Genomic DNA, 18,285 nt, shown 5'->3' with positions numbered 1-18,285 from the left:
CATTGCGCAAAGGGAATGGAGTGTTGCTTTACTTTCTAAATGCTGTCCTTTCAGAGAAAATCACTTTCCTTTGAAAGAGCCTTAAGCTACTTACAAGCATTCAACAGAAACTCACATGCATTTCTCTGAAAGAGAAGCAGTCTGTTCCAACACTTCAATTCACTGTACAAAGTGAATGGAGTGTTGCTTCACTTTCTAAATGCTGTCCTTTCAGAGAAAATCACTTTCCTTTGAAATTGCCTTAAGCTACTTGCAAGCATTCACAAGGAACACTAATGCGTTTTTTTGAAAGAAAAGCAGTCTGTTCCAACACTTCAATTCACTGTGCGAAGTGAATGGAGTGTTGCTTCACTTTCTAAATGCTGTCCTTTCAGAGAAAATCACTTTCCTTTGAAAGTGCCTTAAGCTACTTGCAAGCATTAGGAAGAAACTCACATGCATTTCTCTGAAAGAGAAGCAGTCTGTTCCAACACTTCAATTCACTGTGCGAAGTGAATGGAGTGTTGCTTTACTTTCTAAATACTGGCCTTTCAGAGAAAATCACTTTCCTTTGAAAGTGCCTTAAGCTACTTGCAAGCATTAGGAAGAAACTCACATGCGTTTCTCTGAAAGAGAAGCAGTCTGTTCCAACACTTCAATTCACTGTGTGAAGTGAATGGAGTGTTGCCTCACTTTCTAAATGCTGTCCTTTCAGAGAAAATCGCTTTCCTTTGAAAGTGCCTTAAGCTACTTATTAGCATTCACAAGAATCTCACATCCCTTTCTCTGAAAGAGAAGGAGTCTGTTCCAACACTTCAATTCACTGTGGGAAGTGAATGGAGTGTTGCTTCACTTTCTAAATGCTATCCTTTATGAGAAAATCACTTTCTTTTGAAAGTGCCTTAAGCTACTTACAAGCATTAAACAGAAACTCACATAAGTTTCTCTGAAAGAGAAGCACTCTGTTCCAACACTTCAATTCACTGTGCGAAGTGAATGGAGTGTTACTTCACTTTCTAAATGCTGTCCTTTCAGAGAAAATCACTTTCCTTTGAAAGTGCCTTAAGCTACTACAAGCAGTCAGGAGAAAGTCACATGCATTTCTCTGAAAGAGAAGCAGTCTGTTCCAACACTTCAATTCATTGTGCGAAGTGAATAGAGTGTTGCTTCACTTTCTAAATGCTGTCTTTTCAGAGAAAATCACTTTCCTTTGAAAGTGCCTTATGCTACTTACAAGCATCACCAGAGACTCACATGAGTTTCTCTGAAAGAGAAGCAATCTGTTCCAACACTTCAATTCACTGTGCGAAGTGAATGGAGTGTTGCTTCAATTTCTAAATGCTGTCCTTTCAGAGAAAATCACTTTCCTATGAAAATGCCTTAAGCTACTTCCAAGCATTCAACAGAAATTCACATGTGTTTCTCTGAAAGAGAAGCAGTCTGTTCCAACACTTCAATTCACTGTGCGAAGAGAATGGAGTGTTGCTTCACTTTCTAAATTCTGTCCTTTCAGAGAAAATCACTTTCCTTTGAAAGTGCCTTAAGCTACTTACAAGCATTAGGAAAAAACTCACATGCGTTTCTCTGAAAGAGAAGCAGTCTGTTCCAACACTTCAATTCACCCTGCGAAGCGAATGGAGTGTTGCTTCACTTTCTAAATGCTCTCCTTTTAGAGAAAATCACTCTCTTTTGAAACTGCCTTAAGCTACTTACAAGCATTCACAAGAAACTCACATGCGTTTCTGTGAAAGAGAAGCAGTCTGTTCCAACACTTCAATTCACTGTGCGAAGTGAAAAGAGTGTTGCAAGAATTTCTAAAAGCTGTTCTTTCAGAGAAAATCCTTTGTTTTAAAAGTGCCTTAAGCTATTTACAAGCATTCAACAGAAACTCACATGCATTTTTCTGAAAGAGAAGCAGTCTGCTCCAACACTTCAATTCACTGTGCGAAGTGAATAGAGTGTTGCTTCACTTTTTAAATGCTGTCCTTTCAAAGAAAATCACTTTCCTTTGAAACTGCCTTAAGCTACTTGCAAGCATTCACAAGAAACACTAATGTGTTTCTATGAAAGAGAAGCAGTCTGTTCCAACACTTCAATTCACTGCACGAAGGGAATGGAGTGTTGCTTCACTTTCTAAATGCTGTCCTTTCAGAGAAAATCACTTTTGTTTGAAAGTGCCTTAAGCAACTTTCAAGCATTCACAAGAAACTCACATGCATTTCTCTGAAAGAGAAGCCTTCTCTTCCAAAACTTCAATTCACTGTGCGAAGTGAATGGAGTGTTGCTTCACTTTCTAAATGCTGCCTTTCAGAGAAAATCACTTTCCTTTGAAAGCGCCTTAAGCTACTTACAAGCATTCACCAGAAACTCACATTTGTTTCTCTGAGAGAGAAGAAATCTTTTCCGACACTTCAATTCACTGTGCGAAGTGAATGGAGTGTTGCTTCACTTTCTAAATGCTGTCCTTTCAGAGAAAATCACTTTCCTTTGAAACTGCCTTAAGCTACTTGCAAGCATTCACAAGAAACACTAATGTGTTTCTATGAAAGAGAAGCAGTCTGTTGCAACACTTCAATTCACAGTGGGAAGTGAATGGAGTGGTGCTTCACTTTCTAAATGCTCTCCTTTCAGAGAAAATCACTCTCTTTTGAAACTGCCTTTATCTACTTATAAACATTCACAAGAAACTCACATCTGTTTCTCTGAAAGAGAAGGAGTCTGTTCCAACACTTCAATTCACTGTGCGAAGTGAATGGAGTGTTGCTTCACTTTCTAAATGCTGTCCTTTCAGAGAAAATCACTTTCCTTTGAAAGTGCCTTAAGCTACTTGCAAGCATTCACAAGAAACACTAATGTGTTTCTATGAAAGAGAAGCAGTCTATTCCAACAATTCAATTCACTGTGCGAAGTGAACAGAGTGTTGCTTCACTTTCTAAATGCTGTCATTTCAGAGAAAATCACTTTCCTTTGAAAGTGCCTTAAGCTACTTTTAAGCATTCACCGGAAACTCAAATCTCTGTCTCTGAAAGAGAAGGAGTCGGTTCCAATACTTCAATTCACTTTGGGAAGTGAGTGGAGTGTTTCTTCACTTTCTAAATGCTGTCCTTTCAGAGAAAATCACTTTCCTTTGAAAGTTCCTTAAGCTACTTACAAGCATTCAACAGAAACTCACATGCATTTCTCTGAAAGAGAAGCTGTCTGTTCCAACACTTCAGTTCATTTTGCGAATTGAGTAGAGTGTTGCTTCACTTTCTAAATGCTGTCCTTTCAGAGAAAATCACTTTCCTTTCAAAGTGCCTTAAGCTACTTACAAGCATTCACCAGAGACTCACATGAGTTTCTCTGAAAGAGATGGAGTCTGTTCCAACACTTCAATTCACTGTGCGAAGTGAATAGAGTGTTGCTTCACTTTCTAAATACTGTCCTTTCAGAGAAAATCACTTTCCTTTGAAAGTGCCTTAAGCTACTTACAAGCAGTCAGAAGAAAGTCACATGCATTTCTCTGAAAGAGAAGCAGTCTGTTCCAACACTTCAATTCATTGTGCGAAGTGAATAGAGTGTTGCTTCACTTTCTAAATGCTGTCCTTTCAGAGGAAATCACTTTCCTTTGAAAGTGCCTTAAGCTACTTACAAGCATTCACCAGAGACTCACATGAGTTTCTCTGAAAGAGATGCAGTCTGTTCCAACACTTCAATTCACTGTGCGAAGTGAATGGAGTGTTGCGTCACTTCCTAAATGCTGTCCTTTCTCAGAAAATCAGTTTCCTTTTAAAGTACCTTAAGCAACTTACAAGAATTCAGAAGAAACTCACATGCGTTTCTCTGAAAGAGATGCAGTCTGTTACAACACTTCAATTCACTGTGGGAAGTGAATGGAGTGTTGCTTCACTTTCTAAATGCTCGCCTTTCAGAGAAAATCACTCTCTTTTGAAACTGCCTTAATCTACTTATAAACATTCAAAAGAAACTCACATCTGTTTCTCTGAAAGGGAAGGAGTCTGTTCCAACACTTCAATTCACTGTGCGAAGTGAATGGACTGTTGCTTCACTTTCTAAATGCTGTCCTTCAGAGAAAATCACGTTCCTTTGAAAGTGCCTTAAGCTACTTACAAGCATTCAACAGAAACTCACATGTATTTCTCTGAAAGAGAAGCAGTCTTTTCCAACACTTAAATTCACTGTGCGAAGTGAATGAAGTGCTGCTTCACTTTCTAAATGCTGTCCTTTCAGATAAAATCACTCACTTTTGAAACTGCCTTAATCTACTTACAAGCATTTACAAGAAACTCACATCTGTTTCTCTGAAAGAGAAGGAGTCTGTTCCAACACTTCAATTCATTGTGCGAAGTGAAAAGAGTGTTGCTTCACTTTCTAAATGCTGTCCTTTCAGAGAAAATCACTTTCCTTTGAAAGTGCCTTAAGCTACTTACAAGCATTCACCAGAGACTCACATGAGGTTCTCTGAAAGAGATGGAGTCTGTTCCAACATTTCAATTCAATGTGCGAAGTGAATAGAGTGTTGCTTCACTTTCTAAATGCTGTGCTTTCAGAGAAAATCACTTTCCTTTAAAAGTGCCTTAATCTACTTACAAGCAGTCAGAAGAAACTCACATGCATTTCTCTGAAAGAGAAGCAGTCTGTTCCAACACTTCAATTCACTGTGGGAAGTGAATGGAGTGTTGCTTCACTTTCTAAATGCTCTCTTTTCAGAGAAAATCACTCTCTTTTGAAACTGCCTTGATCTACGTATAAACATTCAAAAGAAACTCACATCTGGTTCTCAGAAAGGGAAGGAGTCGGTTCCAACACTTCAATTCACTGTGCGAAGTGAATGGAGTGTTGCTTCACTTTCTAAATGCTGTCCTTCAGAGAAAATCACTTTCCTTTGAAAGTGCCTTAAGCTGCTTACAAGCATTCAACAGAAACTCACATGTATTTCTCTGAAATAGAAGCAGTCTTTTCCAACACTTAAAGTCAGTGTGCGAAGTGAATAGAGTGTTGCTTCACTTTCTAAAGGCTGTCCTTTCAGAGAAAATCACTTTCCTGTGAAAGTGCCTTAATCTACTTACAAGCATTCACCAGAAACTCACATCTGTTTCTCTGAGAGAGAAGGAGTCTGTTCCAACATTTCAATTCACTGTGCGAAGTGAATGGAGTGTTGCTTCACTTTCTAAATGCTGTCCTTTCAGAGAAAATCACGTTCCTTTGAAAGGGCCTTAAGCTCTTACAAGCATTCAACAGAAACTCACATGTATTTCTCTGAAAATATGCAGTCTTTTCCAACACTTCAATTCACTGTGCGAAGTGAATGGAGTGTTGCTTCACTTTCTAAATGCTATCCTTTCTGAGAAAATCACTTTCTTTTGAAAGTGCCTTAAGCTACTTACAAGCATTCAACAGAAACTCACATGAGTTTCTCTGAAAGAGAAGCAGTCTGTTCCAACACTTCAATTCATTGTGCGAAGTGAATGGAGTGTTGCTTCACTTTCTAAATGCTGTCCTTTCAGAGAAAATCACTTTCCTTTGAAAGTGCCTTAAGCTACTTACAAGCATTCACCAGAAACTCACATGTGTTTTTTTGAAAGAGTAGCAATCTGTTCCAACACTTCAATTCACTGTGCGAAGTGAATGGAGTGTTGCTTCACTTTCTAAATGCTCTCCTTTCTGAGAAAATCACTTTCTTTTGAAAGTGCCTTAAGCTACTTACAATCATTCAAAGGAAACTCACATGAGTTTCTCTGAAAGAGAAGCAGTATGTTCCAACACTTCAATTCACTGTGGAAAGTGAATGGAGTGTTGCTTCACTTCCTAAATTCTCTCCTTTCAGAGAAAATCACTCTCTTTTAATCTCCCTTAATCTACTTACAAGCATTAACAAGAAACTCACATCTGTTTCTCTGAAAGAGAAGGAGTCTGTTCCAACACTTCAATTCACTGTGCGAAGTGAATGGAGTGTTTCTTCACTTTCTAAATGCTGTCCTTTCAGAGAAAATCGCTTTCCTTTGAAAGTGCCTTAAGTTACTTTCTAACATTCACAAGAAACACACATGCGTTTCTCTGAAATACAAGCAGTCTCTTCCAACTCTACAATTCACTGTGCGAAGTGAATGGAGTGTTGTTTCACTTTCTAAATGCTGTCCTTTCAGAGAAAATCACTTTCATTGGCAAGTGGCTTAAGCTACTTTCAAGCATTATGAAGAAACTCACATGCGTTTCTCAAAAAGAGAAGCAGTCTGTTCCAAAACTTCAATTCAGTGTGCAAAGTGAATGGAGTGTTGCTTCACTTTCTAAATGCTGTCCTTTCTGAGAAAATCACTTTCCTTTGAAAGTGCCTTAAGCTAATTAAAAGCATTCCACAGAAATTCTCATGCATGTCTCTGAAAGAGAAGAACTCTGTTCCAACACTTCAATTCACTCGGCGAAGTGAATGGAGTGTTGCTTCACTTTCTAAATGCTGTCCTTTCAGAGAAAATCACTTTCCTTTGAAAGTGCCATAAGCTACTTACAAGCATTCACCAGAAACTCACATGTGTTTTTTTGAAAGAGTAGCAATCTGTTCCAACACTTCAATTCACTGTGCGAAGTGAATAGAATGTTACTTCACTTTCTAAATGCTGTCCTTTCAGAGAAAATCACGTTCCTTTGAAAGTGCCTTAAGCTACTTACAAGAATTCAGAAAAAACTCACATGCGTTTCTCTGAAAGAGAAGCAGTCTGTTCCAACACTTCAATTCACTGTGCGAAGTGAAAAGAGTGTTGCAAGAATTTCTAAATGCTGTCCTTTCAGAGAATATCCTTTGTTTTGAAAGTGCCTTAAGCTACTTACAAGAATTCAACAGAAACTCACATGCATTTTTCTGAAAGAGAAGCTGTCTGCTCCAACACTTCAATTCACTGTGCGAAGTGAATGGAGTGTTGCTACACTTTCTACATGCTGTCCTTTCAGAGAAAATCAATTTCCTTTGAAACTGCCTTAAGCTACTTGCAAGCATTCACAACAAACACTAATGTGTTTCTATGAAAGAGAAGCAGTCTGTTCCAACACTTCAATTCACTTCACGAAGGGAATGGCGTGTTGCTTCACTTTATAAATGCTGTCCTTTCAGAGAAAATCACTTTCCTTTGAAAGAGCCTTGAGATACTTACAAGCATTCACAAAAAACTCGCACGCATTTCTCTGAAAGGGTAACAGTCCGTTCCAAAACTTCAATTCAGTGTGCGAAGTTAATGGCCTGTTGCTTCACTTTCTAAATGCTGTCCTTTCAGAGAAAATCACTTTCCATTGAAAGTGCCTTAAGCTACTTTCAAGCTTTCAAAAGAAACTCACATGCGTTTCTCTGAAAGAGAAGCATTCTGTTACAACACTTCAATTCACTGTGCAAAGTGAATAGAGTGTTGCCTCACTTTCCAAATGCTGTCCTTTCAGAGAAAATCACTTTCCTTTGAAAGTGCCTTAAGCTACTTTCAAGCATTCGGAAGAAACTCACATCTGTTTCTCTGAAAGAGAAGCAGTCTGTTCCAACACTTCAATTCACTGTGGGAAGTGAATGGAGTGTTGCTTCACTTTCTAAATGCTCTCCTTTCAGAGAAAATCACTCTCTTTTGAAACTGCCTTTATCTACTTATAAACATTTACAAGAAACTCATATCTGTTTCTCTGAAAGAGAAGGAGTCTGTTCCAACACTTCAATTCACTGTGCGAAGTGAATGGAGTGTTGCTTCACTTTCTAAATGCTGTCTTTTCTGAGAAAATCACTTTCCTTTGAAAGTGCCTTAAGCAACTTACAAGCATTCAACAGAAACTCATATGCCTTTCTCTGAAAGAGAAGCAGTCTGTTCCAAAATTTAAATTCACTGTGCCAAGTGAATAGAGTGTTGCTTCACTTTCTAAATGCTGTCCTTTCAGAGAAAATCACTTTTCTTTAAAAGTGCCTTAAGCTACTTACAAGCATTCACCAGAGACTCACATGAGTTTCTCTGAAAGAGAAGCAGTCTGTTCCAACACTTCATTTCACTGTGCGAAATGAATGGAGTGTTGCTTCACTTTCTAAATGCTGTCCTTTCAGAGAAAATCACTTTCCTTTGAAAGTGCCTTAAGCTACTTACAAGAATTCACCAGAGACTCACATGAATTTTTCTGAAAGGGAAGCACTCTGTTCCAACACTTTAATTCACTGTGCGAAGTGAATGGAGTCTTGTTTCACTTTCTAAATGCTCTCCTTTCAGAGAAAATCACTCTCTTTTAAACTGCCTTAATCTACTTCCAAGCATTAACAAGAAACTCACATCTGTTACTCTGAAAGAGAAGGAGTCTGTTCCAACACTTCAATTGACTGTGAGAAGTGAATGGAGTTTTGCTTCACTTTCTAAATGCTGTCCTTTCAGAGAAAATCACTTTCCTTTGAAAGTGCCTTAAGCTACTTATTAGCATTCACAAGAATCTCACATCCCTTTCTCTGAAAGAGAAGGAGTCTGTTACAACACTTCAATTCACCCTGCGAAGCGAATGGAGTGTTGCTTCACTTTCTAAATGCTGTCCTTTCAGAGAAAATCACTTTCCTTTGAAAGAGCCTTAAGCTAATTAAAAGCATTCCACAGAAATTCACATGCATGTCTCTGAAAGAGAAGCACTCTGTTCCAACACTTCAATTCACTCGGCGAAGTGAATGGAGTGTTGCTTCACTTTCTAAATGCTCTCCTTTCAGAGAAAATCACTTTCCTTTGAAAGTGCCTTAAGCTACTTACAAGCATTCAACAGAAACTCACATGCATTTCTCTGAAAGGGAAACAGTCCGTTCCAAAAGATCAATTCAGTGTGCGAAGTGAATGGAGTGTTGCTTCACTTTCTAAATGCTGTCCGTTCAGAGAAAATCACTTTCCTTTGAAAGTGCCTTAAGCTACTTAGAAGCATTCACCAGAAACTGACAGGTGTTTTTTTCAAAGAGTAGCAGTCTGTTCCAACACTTCAATTCACTGCACGAAGTGAATGGAGTGTTGCTTCACTTTCTAAATGCTGTCCTTTCAGAGAAAATCACGTTCCTTTGAAAGTGCCTTAAGCTACTTAGAAGAATTCAGAAGAAACTCACATGCGTTTCTCTGAAAGAGAAGCAGTCTGTTCCAACACTTCAATTCACCCTGCGAAGCGAATGGAGTGTTGCTTCACTTTCTAAATGCTCTCCTTTTAGAGAAAATCACTCTCTTTTGAAACTGCCTTAAGCTACATACAAGCATTCACAAGAAACTCATATGCGTTTCTTTGAAAGAGAAGCAGTCTGTTCCAACACTTCAATTCACTGTGCGAAGTGAAAAGAGTGTTGCAAGAATTTCTAAATGCTGTCCTTTCAGAGAAAATCCTTTGTTTTGAAAGTGCCTTAAGCTACTTACAAGAATTCAACAGAAACTCACATGCATTTCTCTGAAAGTGAAGCAATCTGTTCCAACACTTCAGTTCTCTGTGCGAAGTGAATGGAGTGTTGCTTCACTTTCTAAATGCTGTCCTTTCAGAGAAAATCACTTTCCTTTGAAAGTGCCTTAAGCTACTTGCAAGCATTCACAAGAAACACTAATGCGTTTCTATGAAAGAGAAGCAGTCTGTTCCAACACTTCAATTCATTGCGCAAAGGGAATGGAGTGTTGCTTTACTTTCTAAATGCTGTCCTTTCAGAGAAAATCACTTTCCTTTGAAAGAGCCTTAAGCTACTTACAAGCATTCAACAGAAACTCACATGCATTTCTCTGAAAGAGAAGCAGTCTGTTCCAACACTTCAATTCACTGTACAAAGTGAATGGAGTGTTGCTTCACTTTCTAAATGCTGTCCTTTCAGAGAAAATCACTTTCCTTTGAAATTGCCTTAAGCTACTTGCAAGCATTCACAAGGAACACTAATGCGTTTTTTTGAAAGAAAAGCAGTCTGTTCCAACACTTCAATTCACTGTGCGAAGTGAATGGAGTGTTGCTTCACTTTCTAAATGCTGTCCTTTCAGAGAAAATCACTTTCCTTTGAAAGTGCCTTAAGCTACTTGCAAGCATTAGGAAGAAACTCACATGCATTTCTCTGAAAGAGAAGCAGTCTGTTCCAACACTTCAATTCACTGTGCGAAGTGAATGGAGTGTTGCTTTACTTTCTAAATACTGTCCTTTCAGAGAAAATCACTTTCCTTTGAAAGTGCCTTAAGCTACTTGCAAGCATTAGGAAGAAACTCACATGCGTTTCTCTGAAAGAGAAGCAGTCTGTTCCAACACTTCAATTCACTGTGTGAAGTGAATGGAGTGTTGCCTCACTTTCTAAATGCTGTCCTTTCAGAGAAAATCACTTTCCTTTGAAAGTGCCTTAAGCTACTTACAAGCATTCAACAGAAACTCACATGCGTTTCTCTGAAAGACAAGCAGTCTGTTCAAACACTTCAATTCAATGTGCGAAGTGAATGGAGTGTTGCTTCACTTTCTACATGCTGTCCTTTCAGAGAAAATCACTTTCCTTTGAAAGTGCCTTAAGCTACTTGCAAGCATTCACAAGAAACACTAATACGTTTTTTTGAAAGAGAAGCAGTCTGTTCCAACACTTCAATTCACTGTGCGAAGTGAATGGAGTGTTGCTTCACTTTCTAAATGCTGTCCTTTCAGAGAAAATCACTTTCCTTTGAAAGTGCCTTAAGCTACTTGCAAGCATTAGGAAGAAACTCACATGCGTTTCTCTGAAAGAGAAGCAGTCTGTTCCAACACTTCAATTCACTGTGCGAAGTGAATGGAGTGTTGCTTTACTTTCTAAATACTGTCCTTTCAGAGAAAATCACTTTCCTTTGAAAGTGCCTTAAGCTACTTGCAAGCATTAGGAAGAAACTCACATGCGTTTCTCTGAAAGAGAAGCAGTCTGTTCCAACACTTCAATTCACTGTGTGAAGTGAATGGAGTGTTGCCTCACTTTCTAAATGCTGTCCTTTCAGAGAAAATCACTTTCCTTTGAAAGTGCCTTAAGCTACTTACAAGCATTCAACAGAAACTCACATGCGTTTCTCTGAAAGACAAGCAGTCTGTTCCAACACTTCAATTCAATGTGCGAAGTGAATGGAGTGTTGCTTCACTTTCTAAATGCTGTCCTTTCAGAGAAAATCACTTTCCTTTGAAAGTGCCTTAAGCTACTTACAAGCATTCAACAGAAACTCACATGCATTTCTCTGAAAGAGAAGCAATCTGTTCCAACACTTCAATTCGCTGTGCGAAGTGAATGGAGTGTTGCTTCACTTTATAAATGCTGTCCTTTCAGAGAAAATCACTTTCCTTTGAAAGTGCCTTAAGCTACTTGCAAGCATTCACAAGAAACACTAATGCGTTTCTATGAAAGAGAAGCAGTCTGTTCCAACACTTCAATTCACTGTGCGAAGTGAATGGAGTGTTGCTTCACTTTCTAAATGCTGTCCTTTCAGAGAAAATCACTTTCCTTTGAAAGTGCCTTAAGCTACTTGCAAGCATTAGGAAGAAACTCACATGCGTTTCTCTGAAAGAGAAGCAGTCTGCTCCAACACTTCAATTCACTGTGCGAAGTGAATGGAGTGTTGCCTCACTTTCTAAATGCTGTCCTTTCAGAGAAAATCACGTTCCATTGAAAGTGCCCAAAACTACTTTCAAGCATTCACAAAAAACGCACATGCGTTTCTCTGAACGAGAAGCAGTCTGTTTCAACACTTCAATTCACTGTGCGAAGTGAATGGAGTGTTGCTTCAGTTTGTAAACGCTGTCCTTTCAGAGAAAATCACTTTCCTTTGAATGTGCCTTAAGCTACTTACAAGCATTCAACAGAAACTCACATGCATTTCTCTGAAAGAGAAGCAATCTGTTCCAACACTTCAATTCTCTGTGCGAAGTGAATGGAGTGTTGCTTCACTTTCTAAATGCTGTCCTTTCAGAGAAAATCACTTTCCTTTGAAAGAGCCTTGAGATACTTACAAGCATTCACAAAAAACTCGCACGCATTTCTCTGAAAGGGTAACAGTCCGTTCCAAAACTTCAATTCAGTGTGCGAAGTTAATGGCCTGTTGCTTCACTTTCTAAATGCTGTCCTTTCAGAGAAAATCACTTTCCATTGAAAGTGCCTTAAGCTACTTTCAAGCTTTCAAAAGAAACTCACATGCGTTTCTCTGAAAGAGAAGCATTCTGTTACAACACTTCAATTCACTGTGCAAAGTGAATAGAGTGTTGCCTCACTTTCCAAATGCTGTCCTTTCAGAGAAAATCACTTTCCTTTGAAAGTGCCTTAAGCTACTTTCAAGCATTCGGAAGAAACTCACATCTGTTTCTCTGAATGAGAAGCAGTCTGTTCCAACACTTCAATTCACTGTGGGAAGTGAATGGAGTGTTGCTTCACTTTCTAAATGCTCTCCTTTCAGAGAAAATCACTCTCTTTTGAAACTGCCTTTATCTACTTATAAACATTTACAAGAAACTCATATCTGTTTCTCTGAAAGAGAAGGAGTCTGTTCCAACACTTCAATTCACTGTGCGAAGTGAATGGAGTGTTGCTTCACTTTCTAAATGCTGTCTTTTCTGAGAAAATCACTTTCCTTTGAAAGTGCCTTAAGCAACTTACAAGCATTCAACAGAAACTCATATGCCTTTCTCTGAAAGAGAAGCAGTCTGTTCCAAAATTTAAATTCACTGTGCCAAGTGAATAGAGTGTTGCTTCACTTTCTAAATGCTGTCCTTTCAGAGAAAATCACTTTTCTTTAAAAGTGCCTTAAGCTACTTACAAGCATTCACCAGAGACTCACATGAGTTTCTCTGAAAGAGAAGCAGTCTGTTCCAACACTTCATTTGACTGTGCGAAGTGAATGGAGTGTTGCTTCACTTTCTAAATGCTGTCCTTTCAGAGAAAATCACTTACCTTTGAAAGTGCCTTAAGCTACTTACAAGAATTCACCAGAGACTCACATGAATTTTTCTGAAAGGGAAGCACTCTGTTCCAACACTTTAATTCACTGTGCGAAGTGAATGGAGTCTTGTTTCACTTTCTAAATGCTCTCCTTTCAGAGAAAATCACTCTCTTTTAAACTGCCTTAATCTACTTCCAAGCATTAACAAGAAACTCACATCTGTTACTCTGAAAGAGAAGGAGTCTGTTCCAACACTTCAATTGACTGTGAGAAGTGAATGGAGTTTTGCTTCACTTTCTAAATGCTGTCCTTTCAGAGAAAATCACTTTCCTTTGAAAGTGCCTTAAGCTACTTATTAGCATTCACAAGAATCTCACATCCCTTTCTCTGAAAGAGAAGGAGTCTGTTCCAACACTTCAATTCACCCTGCGAAGCGAATGGAGTGTTGCTTCACTTTCTAAATGCTGTCCTTTCAGAGAAAATCACTTTCCTTTGAAAGAGCCTTAAGCTAATTAAAAGCATTCCACAGAAATTCACATGCATGTCTCTGAAAGAGAAGCACTCTGTTCCAACACTTCAATTCACTCGGCGAAGTGAATGGAGTGTTGCTTCACTTTCTAAATGCTCTCCTTTCAGAGAAAATCACTTTCCTTTGAAAGTGCCTTAAGCTACTTACAAGCATTAACAGAAACTCACATGCATTTCTCTGAAAGGGAAACAGTCCGTTCCAAAAGATCAATTCAGTGTGCGAAGTGAATGGAGTGTTGCTTCACTTTCTAAATGCTGTCCGTTCAGAGAAAATCACTTTCCTTTGAAAGTGCCTTAAGCTACTTAGAAGCATTCACCAGAAACTGACAGGTGTTTTTTTGAAAGAGTAGCAGTCTGTTCCAACACTTCAATTCACTGCACGAAGTGAATGGAGTGTTGCTTCACTTTCTAAATGCTGTCCTTTCAGAGAAAATCACGTTCCTTTGAAAGTGCCTTAAGCTACTTAGAAGAATTCAGAAGAAACTCACATGCGTTTCTCTGAAAGAGAAGCAGTCTGTTCCAACACTTCAATTCACCCTGCGAAGCGAATGGAGTGTTGCTTCACTTTCTAAATGCTCTCCTTTTAGAGAAAATCACTCTCTTTTGAAACTGCCTTAAGCTACTTACAAGCATTCACAAGAAACTCATATGCGTTTCTTTGAAAGAGAAGCAGTCTGTTCCAACACTTCAATTCACTGTGCGAAGTGAAAAGAATGTTGCAAGATTTTCTAAATGCTGTCCTTTCAGAGAAAATCCTTTGTTTTGAAAGGGCCTTAAGCTACTTACAAGAATTCAACAGAAACTCACATGCATTTCTCTGAAAGTGAAGCAATCTGTTCCAACACTTCAGTTCTCTGTGCGAAGTGAATGGAGTGTTGCTTCACTTTCTAAATGCTGTCCTTTCAGAGAAAATCACTTTCCTTTGAAAGTGCCTTAAGCTACTTGCAAGCATTCACAAGAAACACTAATGCGTTTCTATGAAAGAGAAGCAGTCTGTTCCAACACTTCAATTCATTGCGCAAAGGGAATGGAGTGTTGCTTTACTTTCTAAATGCTGTCCTTTCAGAGAAAATCACTTTCCTTTGAAAGAGCCTTAAGCTACTTACAAGCATTCAACAGAAACTCACATGCATTTCTCTGAAAGAAAAGCAGTCTGTTCCAACACTTCAATTCACTGTACAAAGTGAATGGAGTGTTGCTTCACTTTCTAAATGCTGTCCTTTCAGAGAAAATCACTTTCCTTTGAAATTGCCTTAAGCTACTTGCAAGCATTCACAAGGAACACTAATGCGTTTTTTTGAAAGAAAAGCAGTCTGTTCCAACACTTCAATTCACTGTGCGAAGTGAATGGAGTGTTGCTTCACTTTCTAAATGCTGTCCTTTCAGAGAAAATCACTTTCCTCTGAAAGTGCCTTAAGCTACTTGCAAGCATTAGGAAGAAACTCACATGCATTTCTCTGAAAGAGAAGCAGTCTGTTCCAACACTTCAATTCACTGTGCGAAGTGAATGGAGTGTTGCTTTACTTTCTAAATACTGTCCTTTCAGAGAAAATCACTTTCCTTTGAAAGTGCCTTAAGCTACTTGCAAGCATTAGGAGGAAACTCACATGCGTTTCTCTGAAAGAGAAGCAGTCTGTTCCAATACTTCAATTCACTGTGTGAAGTGAATGGAGTGTTGCCTCACTTTCTAAATGCTGTCCTTTCAGAGAAAATCACTTTCCTTTGAAAATGCCTTAAGCTACTTACAAGCATTCAACAGAAACTCACATGCGTTTCTCTGAAAGACAAGCAGTCTGTTCAAACACTTCAATTCTCTGTGCGAAGTGAATGGAGTGTTGCTTCACTTTCTAAATGCTGTCCTTTCAGAGAAAATCACTTTCCTTTGAAAGTGCCTTAAGCTACTTGCAAGCATTCACAAGAAACACTAATGCGTTTCTATGAAAGAGAAGCAGTCTGTTCCAACACTTCACTTCACTGTGCGAAGTGAATGGAGTGTTGCTTCACTTTCTAAATGCTGTCCTTTCAGAGAAAATCACTTTCATTTGAAAGTGCCTTAAGCTACTTGCAAGCATTAGGAAGAAACTCACATGCGTTTCTCTGAAAGAGAAGCAGTCTGTTCCAACACTTCAATTCACTGTGCGAAGTGAATGGAGTGTTGCCTCACTTTCTAAATACTGTCCTTTCAGAGAAAATCACTTTCCATTGAAAGTGCCCAAAACTACTTTGAAGCATTCACAAAAAACTCACATTGGTTTCTCTGAAAGAGAAGCAGTCTGTTCCAACACTTCAATTCACTGTGCGAAGTGAATATAGCGTTGCTTCACTTTCTAAATGCTGTCCTTTCAGAGAAAATCACTTTCCTTTGAATGTGCCTTAAGCTACTTACAAGCATTCAACAGAAACTTGCATGCATTTCTCTGAAAGAGAAGCAATCTGTTCCAACACTTCAATTCTCTGTGCTAAGTGAATGGAGTGTTGCTTCACTTTCTAAATGCTGTCCTTTCAGAGAAAATCACTTTCCTTTGAAAGTGCCTTAAGCTACTTGCAAGCATTCACAAGAAACACTAATACGTTTTTTTGAAAGAGAAGCAGTCTGTTCCAACACTTCAATTCACTGTGCGAAGTGAATGGAGTGTTGCTTCACTTTCTAAATGCTGTCCTTTCAGAGAAAATCACTTTCCTTTGAAAGTGCCTTAAGCTACTTGCAAGCATTAGGAAGAAACTCACATGCGTTTCTCTGAAAGAGAAGCAGTCTGTTCCAACACTTCAGTTCACTGTGCGAAGTGAATGGAGTGTTGCTTTACTTTCTAAATACTGTCCTTTCAGAGAAAATCACTTTCCTTTGAAAGTGCCTTAAGCTACTTGCAAGCATTAGGAAGAAACTCACATGCGTTTCTCTGAAAGAGAAGCAGTCTGTTCCAACACTTCAATTCACTGTGTGAAGTGAATGGAGTGTTGCCTCACTTTCTAAATGCTGTCCTTTCAGAGAAAATCACTTTCCTTTGAAAGTGCCTTAAGCTACTTACAAGCATTCAACAGAAACTCACATGCGTTTCTCTGAAAGACAAGCAGTCTGTTCCAACACTTCAATTCAATGTGCGAAGTGAATGGAGTGTTGCTTCACTTTCTAAATGCTGTCCTTTCAGAGAAAATCACTTTCCTTTGAAAGTGCCTTAAGCTACTTACAAGCATTCAACAGAAACTCACATGCATTTCTATGAAAGAGAAGCAATCTGTTCCAACACTTCAATTCTCTGTGCGAAGTGAATGGAGTGTTGCTTCACTTTATAAATGCTGTCCTTTCAGAGAAAATCACTTTCCTTTGAAAGTGCCTTAAGCTACTTGCAAGCATTCACAAGAAACACTAATGCGTTTCTATGAAAGAGAAGCAGTCTGTTCCAACACTTCAATTCACTGTGCGAAGTGAATGGAGTGTTGCTTCACTTTCTAAATGCTGTCCTTTCAGAGAAAATCACTTTCCTTTGAAAGTGCCTTAAGCTACTTGCAAGCATTAGGAAGAAACTCACATGCGTTTCTCTGAAAGAGAAGCAGTCTGCTCCAACACTTCAATTCACTGTGCGAAGTGAATGGAGTGTTGCCTCACTTTCTAAATGCTGTCCTTTCAGAGAAAATCACTTTCCATTGAAAGTGCCCAAAACTACTTTCAAGCATTCACAAAAAACGCACATGCGTTTCTCTGAAAGAGAAGCAGTCTGTTTCAACACTTCAATTCACTGTGCGAAGTGAATGGAGTGTTGCTTCAGTTTGTAAACGCTGTCCTTTCAGAGTAAATCACTTTCCTTTGAATGTGCCTTAAGCTACTTACAAGCATTCAACAGAAACTCACATGCATTTCTCTGAAAGAGAAGCAATCTGTTCCAACACTTCAATTCTCTGTGCGAAGTGAATGGAGTGTTGCTTCACTTTCTAAATGCTGTCCTTTCAGAGAAAATCACTTTCCTTTGAAAGTGCCTTAAGCTACTTGCAAGCATTCACAAGAAACACTAATGCGTTTCTATGAAAGAGAAGCAGTCTGTTCCAACACTTCAATTCATTGCGCGAAGGGAATGGAGTGTTGCTTTACTTTCTAAATGCTGTCCTTTCAGAGAAAATCACTTTCCTTTGAAAGAGCCTTAAGCTACTTACAAGCATTCAACAGAAACTCACATGCATTTCTCTGAAAGAGAAGCAGTCTGTTCCAACACTTCAATTCACTGTACAAAGTGATTGGAGTGTTGCTTCACTTTCTAAATGCTGTCCTTTCAGAGAAAATCACTTTCCTTTGAAAGTGCCTTAAGCAACTTGCAAGAATTCACAAGAAACACTAATGCGTTTCTATGAAAGAGAAGCACTCTGTTCCTACACTTCAATTCACAGCACGAAGGGAATGGAGTGTTGCTTCACTTTCTAAATGCTGTCCTTTCAGAGAAAATCACTTTCCTTTGAAAGTGCCTTAAGCTACATACAAGCATTCACCAGAAACTCACATGCGTTTCTCTGAAAGAGAAGCAGTCTGTTCCAACACTTCAATTCACTGTGCGAAGTGAATGGAGTGTTGCTTCACTTTCTAAATGCTGTCCTTTCAGAGAAAATCACTTTCCTTTGAAAGTGCCTTAAGCTACTTGCAAGCATTCACAAGAAACACTAATGCGTTTCTATGAAAGAGAAGCAGTCTGTTCCAACACTTCAATTCACTGTGCGAAGTGAATGGAGTGTTGCTTCAGTTTGTAAATGCTGTCCTTTCAGAGAAAATCACTTTCCTTTGAAAGTGCCTTAAGCTACTTACAAGCATTTAACAGAAACTCACATGCGTTTCTCTGAAAGAGAAGCAGTATGTTCCAACACTTCAATTCACTGTGCGAACTGAATGGTGTGTTGCTTCACTTTCTAAATGCTGTTCTTTCAGAGAAAA

This window comes from Myodes glareolus, chromosome 18 (genome assembly GCF_982192425.1).
Source record: "Myodes glareolus chromosome 18, mMyoGla1.1, whole genome shotgun sequence".
NCBI classification, from domain to species: Eukaryota; Metazoa; Chordata; class Mammalia; order Rodentia; family Cricetidae; genus Myodes; species Myodes glareolus.
This window is presented reverse-complemented; position numbering follows the sequence as displayed.